The sequence below is a fragment of the Parasteatoda tepidariorum genome, chromosome 5, assembly GCF_043381705.1.
Source record: "Parasteatoda tepidariorum isolate YZ-2023 chromosome 5, CAS_Ptep_4.0, whole genome shotgun sequence".
NCBI classification, from domain to species: Eukaryota; Metazoa; Arthropoda; class Arachnida; order Araneae; family Theridiidae; genus Parasteatoda; species Parasteatoda tepidariorum.
In genome coordinates this window covers 53,259,940-53,270,385 of record NC_092208.1, presented here as the reverse complement: position 1 = coordinate 53,270,385, position 10,446 = coordinate 53,259,940, and positions in this window count along the sequence as shown.

Genomic DNA, 10,446 nt, shown 5'->3' with positions numbered 1-10,446 from the left:
AGAAAGTTAAAATTGCCCAACGGCACGACGCTAATACATTTTAATATATATATATATATATATATATATATAAAAAATTTGTTTATCCAACTTCTCCTATTAATACTTTTGGAGCAAAAGAAGATTTAAAAAATTATGTTTCCTAATTATTTCCTATATGATTTTATTGTTGATTTAAGGTTAATTCAATGCAGCGAAAAAATAAAATTATAAAATCCGATCTGCATTAAAAATAAAAATTCTAAAATACCTTTTTTTAATAAAATCTTTGCTTATAAATGGTATATAAATTTCCGAATAATTTTGACTTCAAGCTTGATTGAACTGTTTTATTTACTTTCTTTGTATATTTCATAGAAATTATTTAAATAATCTTCCCATTAATAATTTTTCTGAAATCTAAAACCCTGATCTGGAAAATATAACTCTCAGATGATTTATTCCCGATCTCTTCTCATAATCACAATTTTGAAGAATTCTGCAGTAGTTTGTAAAGATATATAGTTGAAACTAATCTACGAAATTCCACTAACTCAGGAAGCAGTTAACTTCCTCGTTTCTCTAATTATTCATAACTGTCGCCTAACAGTAATTCCCACTCACTGAGTTAATTACAGCCGAATATTGAGAGTCAGCGAACAACGGAAGGCGGGGAGAACATAAGTCCCCCAAATTTTCGCGCAGGAAAACGAAACTGTCCAAGAATTTGAGTAAAAGCTTTCCTAGAATCAGCCAACACAATAGCAATCAGTATTTTGTATGTGGTAATGAGAGTGTGCCCGGGTATAGTGATATCTCGGAATTCCACAATCTTATGGAGTGGAGCACAGACACTCGTCAAATTCAACTAAAGAATGGGGTGGGTTGAGAAAATCTGGAGAAAATTATTTTCTCTAATCGCTCCTAAACATAGGGAGTATAATTATTTTCGGTAGACAGTTTATCGTTCGTAAAGTAACACCCCCATCTTTTCAACTTTCGTTTCTGTGTTAATTAACGAGTAAGAGTTTGGTATATTCTCGAGAATATCCCGGGGTGGAAGAAAGTTCAAATCCATAAACTCTACTATGCAAAATTCTCTCTTTTATTTAAGACCCCATTTGCTTAAGCTTGCGAGATTAATAGCTCTGCAGATGTCACGAACAGAGTATAAGGTTTTAAAGTCTTCGGTTTTCGGGGGTTTTGCATATTCTTGGACGCGAAAGAAAAATGAAACTTGGTAAAGATCTTCAAAACATATAAATTGGGTTAATGATAGTAGTGTATGCATAGTTAATAGGCATTTTTCTGTCCCTTTATCTAAAGAGAAGAAAAATTTTATTCACTCAACTGCAAGTCTTAAGAGAGCATTAAAATCTCCTTCATTAATTCTAAAAATAAAATGTTATATTTACTCGAATCTAACAGATCATTAACTAAGTTACAATATATACATGCAGTTATGAATCAGTTAAATTTATTTAGGATACATTGTTCCCTGTTTTTAACAAAATTCGCAATTATAAGGAATTTAGTTTAAAGAAACAAACAATAATAAATATATAAAAAATTAATATATTTGAGGATGGATAATAAATAAATATATTTGAGGAATTTCGAAAATGTGGCAAAATAAAATTATAATCGTACATTATTTTGTTATAAACACATATTTATTATTTGCCCTACTTCATAGACCAATATTAAACATTATTATGTTTTTGTTTAAAAGAATTTCAAAGGAAAAAATAAACTTAAAATATACACTTTTTGACTATCTTACTTTTCATAAATTAATTTAATGTAAAAATTAATGATAACCGTGTTTCGCAGTTTTACCACTTACATTTACGACTTCCTTTATTAAACTGTGTTATCATTTAGGCAGGTTTTTGGTATAAAAAATATTGTTTTTATTTTACTAGCTTAGAGATATATGTTAAGTCAAATTACGTATTTAAAATTAGAAGTAGCTGCAAAGTCGGCATTTTCACTCATTGAATTTCTGCATTTTCTCGCAACTGCATTTTCTGACTGTATTTTTTTAAAAATTATTATCATTTATAAACTTTTCTAACAATACATCCTATATATTTCAAACAAAACATACCATCAAAAACAAAAAACATACTTTTTTTCTTTTTTATTTACTAATTTATTTATTTTTTAATTTCTTTTTTAATCTATATAATGTATTTTTATTTGAATATATAGTTAATGTTAACAATAAATTTGATGAAAGAATTAATAGAAATAACATTTTCTCGTCATTGTCTCACATAAATTTTTTTATTTAAGCATTTGAAGCTGACAAGCAAAATCACATAGTCTTTCAAATACTAATCGTGTAAATAATTTCTTTCATTTTATACGCAAGCATTTATGCGTAAACTTTATCTTTTTATAAATATTTTTGTACAGAAAAATAGAAATTTATAGCCAAATATTTGCTTAAGACGATAACTACCTAAAGCCGTATAATACTTAACGTTTTCTTTGTTCATCTCTTTGTCATTTTGTTTCAACCATCCCTAATTATTTTTAGCAGTGAACATTTCACTTTTATAGACTTCATTATGCATGCAGAGATGCATGCTCTAAATTCTTTATTACAAAACAATTTTTGAAAATTCCATAAATGAAAGTCAAATATATCAGAACGTAAATTGAATGAGATTTTTGATTTTTAGGAAAGATGCTTAATTAAACAAACATTTTTCTTCATATTTCAGCTATTAAACCGTTTTCTGGCTTCTTTAAAATGTAATATCCCTCTATATTAAAAAATCACAAAAGCGACCGCTGTGCTTCGAGTGTTTACCTTTACATTACATTTTGTTTTGCCGAGGAAAAACTATAAGAGATAGAAATCTGAATTTACTAAGGAGTGTATGAAACTGTGATAGGAGTAAAATGAAATGAAATAACTTAACACTCAGTAATTAGTTATAGAATGATTAAGAATAAAAAATTTGTTGGACAAAATACCATATTGGCAGCTCTACAGGCCGCAGAAATGCAACTATTGAGTTAAAATTTGACATGTGAAAAAGACGATATTTGTTTATGAACATAACTATATATATATATATANCATAAAACTAGGCAAACATGAATGGGGGAGATAAAGCAGTTTTGGAAAAAAAGCATAAGTATATATATATATATATACACATACCCGGTTAGAAGCTACAAAAATTGCAAAATATTAGTTTTAGAAATGTATTAATAGTTTTCATTTTGGGCTTAAAATGATCATATATTGACAAGATATTCTACATAATAACCAGGAGATAATCCCAGGAGATGAGCACGAGTCATTCAAGACATTTGAAGAAAAAAAAAATTCAAACTTTTTCAATTCTCAATCTGTCTCATAAAATTTAACTTTCTAATTAGACTTTAAAAAAAAACAATTTTTTTTAATTTCATATTTCTCATTTGAATTTGATTTTTCCCTCAATTTCCTCGAATATTACATTTGAAAAGAGTATCCACTATTTATCAGACATATATCGGAATACCAAGGCTAGAGAATATTACTTTTAATATCCACGACTCATCAGACACACGGAATGAAATAACAAGGCTTTAATATATTTTTATCTATATTTTCCTTAACAATAGTACCCCTTGGTTTGTCATGGTCTGGCTGAAAAATTTTTACATCTGCCAATTTGGAATCAAGAAGATTTTCTATGTAAATTTCTTGTACACATCACATTGACTAGGTTCTAAGAGCAAACGAAATCAGTAAATGAGAGAAAAACAAAGTATGAGTTTTTCTTAATTTCATTTGGTTCTATTAAATGTATCTTGAAAATAATATAAATCACTGGAATTAAAAAGGAAAAACTATAAATCACACGAGTTTTTTGAATACCATAATTAGGAACACATGGAGGAAACTGCTTTAATGCTATATTTTTATTTTATCAATGTTAAACAACACAAGCAAGAGTATAACACCCTCTTGAAATTCATTACTTTATAAGAATGAATTTCTTTTTCAATAGTTACAATTTCAACAAAGGAGAAAAAATACAGGTCATAAATATACAGAATGAGAGAAAAAATACATGTCATGAATACATGTCTTGCATTTACTCATTCTAAGTAAAACGATAGTTCAAGTATAGCAATATTTCTAAGTATATCGATAAGCTCTGTCAATAATATCACTATGTTATTATCCACCTGCAAATTCAATAGAAGTTGCATCTAAAAACATTCATTCGCCTTTTCTATTTCAACATCATTACTTTTCCTGAATCAGTGTCGAGTCATATTAACGATTGAATGAAAAACACACAACATTACTCAATGAACCATATGAAATCTAAAAATAAAACTTTTAAATCGCCAATGTTCCAAAAAATGAAACAGTTAGCTTTGAACTAATATTTTAGCTTCAATATTTTAAGATAAAAGTTTGAATTCGACGTCTAATAGATGGTTGTATTATCATTTTAAAAGTTTGTAAATATGAAGTCATCTTATAAAAATAACAAAGGTGCAGGAGTTGGTAAACACGGGAGTTGCAGAGTGGAGCTAAAAGGTGGTGGAGCCTCCTATTATTGTTTGTTACAAATGGTTATTATTAGATACACAATTTGGACACAACTAATAAGCATTTTTAATTACGTTAGTTTTTTCAAAAAATTTCCGACATTTTTTATTTTAGATGTATGTCTAAACTCTTATAACTTTCAAATTGATACAATGACTTTAAGTTCATTGCAGACAATGATTTCTAGATCTGAAATTAATAAACATTAATACTTACTATAGCTTCGCAGAAATTTTCGAAAATAAAGTTTTTGTTTGTACTCGGTCAAAAATGTGTTAGTGAAAACTAATATTTACATTTTTAAACTCGTATGTTACTTTAACCAAAGTATTGCTTGATAAATGAAAAAAATCACATTAACTTCAACAATTAGTTAGATGGGAAAATGTTAAGATGTTTCAAGCACTTGAAAACAAGACTCCCTTTCATAAAACTAGGCAAACATGAATGGGGGAGATAAAGCAGTTTTGGAAAAAAAGCATAAGCTATTATCCAAAAAAGGAAGATACAATAAAGGAAAATAAATCTAAACAAGAAAAACTGCAGTGGCTGAGGAAAATGACAATTGTCAAAAGTGATGAATCAGGGAAGGATGCATACCCAAGTGATATGAAGAGTATGCAGAAAATCGATTTTCATATGAACTTAAGATTCCTTACAATAAAAATAAGCTGATGTTACTGTTGTAGGAATAATTTTTAAGTATTATATTTAGTTCTTTTCTGTAATAAAATTTATAAAACAATTTAGATTTGAAAATTATTTAAAACTGTTTTGTATTAATATTTTAAATTTTTTTCTCTTTTAAATTTCTTTATAGCACCAAAATTCCAAATAAAAGTAAAAATTGGGAAAGAAATAAAGAAAAGCGATATAATAAAACACAATGTGGCGAAAAACATCTTAGAGCATATTAAAGAAAGTTCCCAATCTTCCAGCATATTGATGCGAGATGTTGTCAGTAAAGGAAAATCCCGACAAACAAATTATATGGCATCGATTTTAGAGGGTAGAAGAGCCAGAAAGACTCCTTTCCAAACTTAATGCGAACAGTTTGTCGCGAAGAGTATTATTTGTCGATTTCGGAGAGACAGAGATAACATTTGGGATCAGATGTTCAATAATGATAAAGTCAGTTTCAGAATGGAAGTCACTAAACTCGAGTATTACTCTAAATTACGAAAATATGTTAATTTTGAATTTAATGTGATTCATCATTGGCATATATATTTTTAGAATTTTAGTCGAAGAATGACTGAAAAATGCTTTCTAATGTATTTAGTACCATCAAATAGCAGTTAGAGTAGTGGCGCATTTTTGAACTCATAAATAATAAAATAAATCAATGTTAACGAAATAAGTCATAGGAGAACATAGGCAAAACATTTTCATTTAAATAATGATCATGTATACTGAAGTTTTAACTTGCTGAGTTTCAGGGAGAAGAAATAATATCAGAAACAATAAAAGAAACATAAAATTGATGTGTAAAAAAAATTAAAATACATACATATATAATTATANCAATTACTGTACTATATGGTAATGCTATTTCTGATGCAAAACCCATAATTCTGGTAATGAAATCAAAATATACGGAATATTTTTTTACCTTTCATTTGGTAATTTTTTTATTTCCAGAAATACTGGTATTAATAGTTATAATTACTATCAACACAGATTTAATTAAAAATATATAAATTTAATTGAAAATACAAAACAGAAAAGTAAATTTAATCGAATAAATAGTTTTTATGGAAATTTCTACGATATCATGATGAAATTGCCAAATTTTACCACATTTACTAAATTTTATCACAAACTATAAAGGAATAATTTTTACCGAAATCATTACCAAAGCGCTTCGTTGAAAATTGCGGTTCTTTTGGGTGTTCCCATAGAGCTAAGAACTCGGTCAATTTTACCATGTTCTAGTAGTTTTAACCATACTATTTTTCTCAGTTTTTAGAATGAAAATTTGTCCATTGTTCTAGAAAACCTTATCGAGTAACTCCTTCGCACATCTGAAACATCTCAAAACAAAATTTGTAAAATGTGCAAACGAGCAATTTGACAATCTAGTGGTTAGAAGAAATAAAGCTTACAATAGTCGTTTCTGAAACGTCGATTAAAAATATTTAAGTGCTATGGTATCTAACGGATCTTTAATTGTCTCGTATTGACTAGATTTAATATATAAGTAAACAATGTAAATAAAGTTGATTATTAATATTTATGCTTAAAAAGCTACAAAAATCTAACAAATCACACCCCAAGGAATTTGAACTGAAAATAACAAAACTTGTTTGATAAGAGAATGATTACTAGAAGCAACTCAAAACTTCATCAATCAATTAAAGTGGTTTACATACTTTTCACGTAATTCCTTTGCTTATTAATCGACAGTTTTTGCTTACCGTTTTTTTCATCACTTCCAAATGAATTTGTAACCCTTTATGCGCATTTTTCTTTTATAATTTTTAACATAAAATAATTTTTTTTCGGAACGCAATATGCATGATTCTAAAATACATTCTGAATTACCTGGTACTTCTGCTGAAAAATATTTATGAGTTGTTTATCCAGGCTTTATCCTAACCAATCTATATTGACTTATTAACTTTTAACTATTAATGCAAAGGTATATAAATGTTATTCCATTTTTAAATGAACACATCAATTTTGAAAGGTAAATGGCGGAAACTGCGCATATAAGGATAATTAACAATGAAAAAAATCAATAATGTTTTATTGTAAGACCTAAGAAAATAAACCCTAATAAATCAGCAAAAATAAATAAAAATGCCAATTATTTTTATATTCTTGATTGCAGTGCAGAGACTGTTGTCTGGTTTGTTCCTTTGACGTTGATCGATTACACAAAGATCGAAATGTCTCGCAATTTTGTTCTACTAGCTATTACTAGGATATTTATTATTCTAGTATCCATCAACCACTGAAAGGGTTTTTTTTATTTCTAAATTTCCAATGAAGATCAAAGTGTATTAATCGCATCGATGATTTATAATTGAAAGCTGAATTCTCAGATCAGGTTCTCTATTCATCTGTCCAAATAGATTCTTGACTATTGTTTTATAACAGAGTTAGAATTTTCATTCTGAAATTACGGTGACCGACATCAGTCTGTTCTTGGAATCATATGTTAAGTTTAGGTAAAGAGCATTTTTTACATTTACGGTTTACTAGTCGTTTATAACCAGCATGATTAGAAAACCCTGAATAAAAAAACTATTCGGTTTCTTAACCATTTACAACTGACATGGTTTGACAACAACTGACAAGTTCAACTGAAGCTATTCAACTGGAAAAGAAATTCAACTGGACATTGGAGCTAAGCTTTTTGTTAGTTAATGATCATTGGAGTTAGGTTGTGATTGAGTTGTGTTTTATTGAATGAACCATGTGGTTTAAATATTTTATCTAGTCGCTTCTACAATAGTAAAAGCGAGGTAATACAAGACTTTTTTGGGTTGCAACTTGAATGGACGTGAATGCAACGTGAATTACAGTGTCGTATTCTGACAGTTAAGAGTCCCAAATAGGTTATTGCAGGTCACTGGAAACTCTTCATGTGTGAGAGGGAGTGGATGAAATATAGCGGTATGAACACTGGGATTCGGACCCCTGATTTGTTGGTCATGAGATAGACGTTAATGGACCCTCCCAACTGTAACATACCCCAGAACAAAGCTTCATTAAGTTGGCTTAGTTTGTGCGATAAAATTCTGGTTGTTTAACCGTATTAGGTGAGAAAAGTTATTAAAGGGTTTTTCTCGCAGTTAACAGTTTGAATACCAACTTATTTACGGTTATTTGACTCTTTTATATGATGGAATAATAAATTGCTAATAAACCATTATTTCTAAAAAAATACAGTAAATACAGTAATACTGTATACAGTCTATAAAAATACAGTAAAACCTCTCGGGAGCGACCACTGTGACCACTCACTGTTCTACAGTAAAATGGTCGTTAATGGAGGTTTGATGTTTTTAGGGGTTACTTCCATTGGCTCCAAATTGTCACTGAAGATACGCAATTTTTCGCAAACGATTTCAATTTTACTCAGTGTTATTTTCTTGGAGCGGAAATGCAATTTTTATTGGCGTCCTTAAAACCGGATAGATGATTAAAATTAGATTCAATAAAAATGACCCCTACTTACATAATTATATGTAAAAACAAATTTATCAACTATGAATGATAGGGCCATTATCCAAGGGCCATTATCCAAGAGGTCGTGGGTTTGATCCTCGCCGGCCGAAGACTCCCCGTGTAGCAAATGGTGACTGATGCACGTTAAATCTGTCGAGTCTCAAAGTCCTCCATGTTCCCACAACAAACTAATACCTCTGGGGGTACTGATCCAGGAGTTTCCTTGTCTGCTAGATTGGTTCAAAATTACAAGGCTACGGAGTTGAACGTAAGTAGTCGTAAACCCATGAAATTGGGTCGACTGTTCAACGACGGTTATAAAATAAAATAAAATAAACTATGAATGATAGAACTATTTTAAATAAATAAACAATGATTTTGTCAAAGTTTGCATTTAACTTTAAATCATAAAAATTAGTTTATTTTTTTTAAAAAAATGTGAGTTTTATTTGTTTGAGATGCTTAGTTTTTCTTCTAAAATAATTTTTTTTAAATATTTTAACTTCTGCTAACTGTAACACTGAATCATTGATATTATTGTCTTTTGTGCATTCTTACTGTAACATGAGGTTGTCAATCTTTTTTCCGCAATCGTCAAAAAGAGCTCTCCAAATAAGAGCCATCCACAAATATTTTGAATGCATTTAAATCTACTTTTTTTTTTTTGAATCTACATGTTTCTTGTTTTTTTTTTGTTTTTTTTTCTTTTTGTATTTCCTGATTTAACCTTTTTAGCATAGCAAAAAAAGAAAATTAAAAATAATTTTAAAAAAATTGAAATTATTTGTTAAAAAAATTTAAAAAAAAACTTTTTTTATTTGAATTTTATTAACGTGGATAGATGTTTGCATAAACTGGACTTATTATCATTATTAAACTTTAAGACATTTCTGAATAAAATGGTTAAATTACAATTTATTTGTTATTTTACCTTATTTAAACAAAACAGTTAAATAACCATAAATAAGATTGTATTCAAACTGTTAACTGTGGGAAAAACTTTTATTAACTTCTCTCTTAATACGGTTAAACAATCAGAAATTTATAGCCCTAAATTGGATCATCTAATGCTGACACTTAGTTCCTTGTAACGAGGTACAAACTATAGCTAAGTCATCAATCTCATGACTGATAAAATTGAGGATTGAGACCCACCGTTGTCACCACAATATTTCTTCCACTTCATTTAATACATGAAGAGTTTCCCACATCCTGCACTCAACAATTTGTGACCCTGGACTATTAGAATACAATAATCTTATTTGCGCAAAAATGGCAGCATCATGTTTAGTTAACATTCTCTTTTACTTTTTTCATACCATGCTAATTGTAAATGGTTAAAAAAATCGTTAAAAACGCAAAATTTTGTATTCATTGTTTTTTAACCATACTAATTGAAAACGGTTTAAAATACATAAAGTTAAAGAAAAAACAGTTCGATATATAAAATTCCTCTGACATTTTTTTAACCGTGATTTTAGAATCAAAATTCTAAGAGTGTATTTTGAAAAAGGAATTAATTACACATCTAATGTATATTTGTCTATTTAATGCTTGTTATTTCACAGATACCCTCAACCTAAAATATTTTTGGCAAAATTTCGAAGGAAACTTTAATGAAATAAATATACTCAGTGTGCCCTTCAAAAATTTTGCATATCCCGAGTTACATCAGACATTAAAAGAAAATAGAAAAGTTTGTGTATATATATATATATATA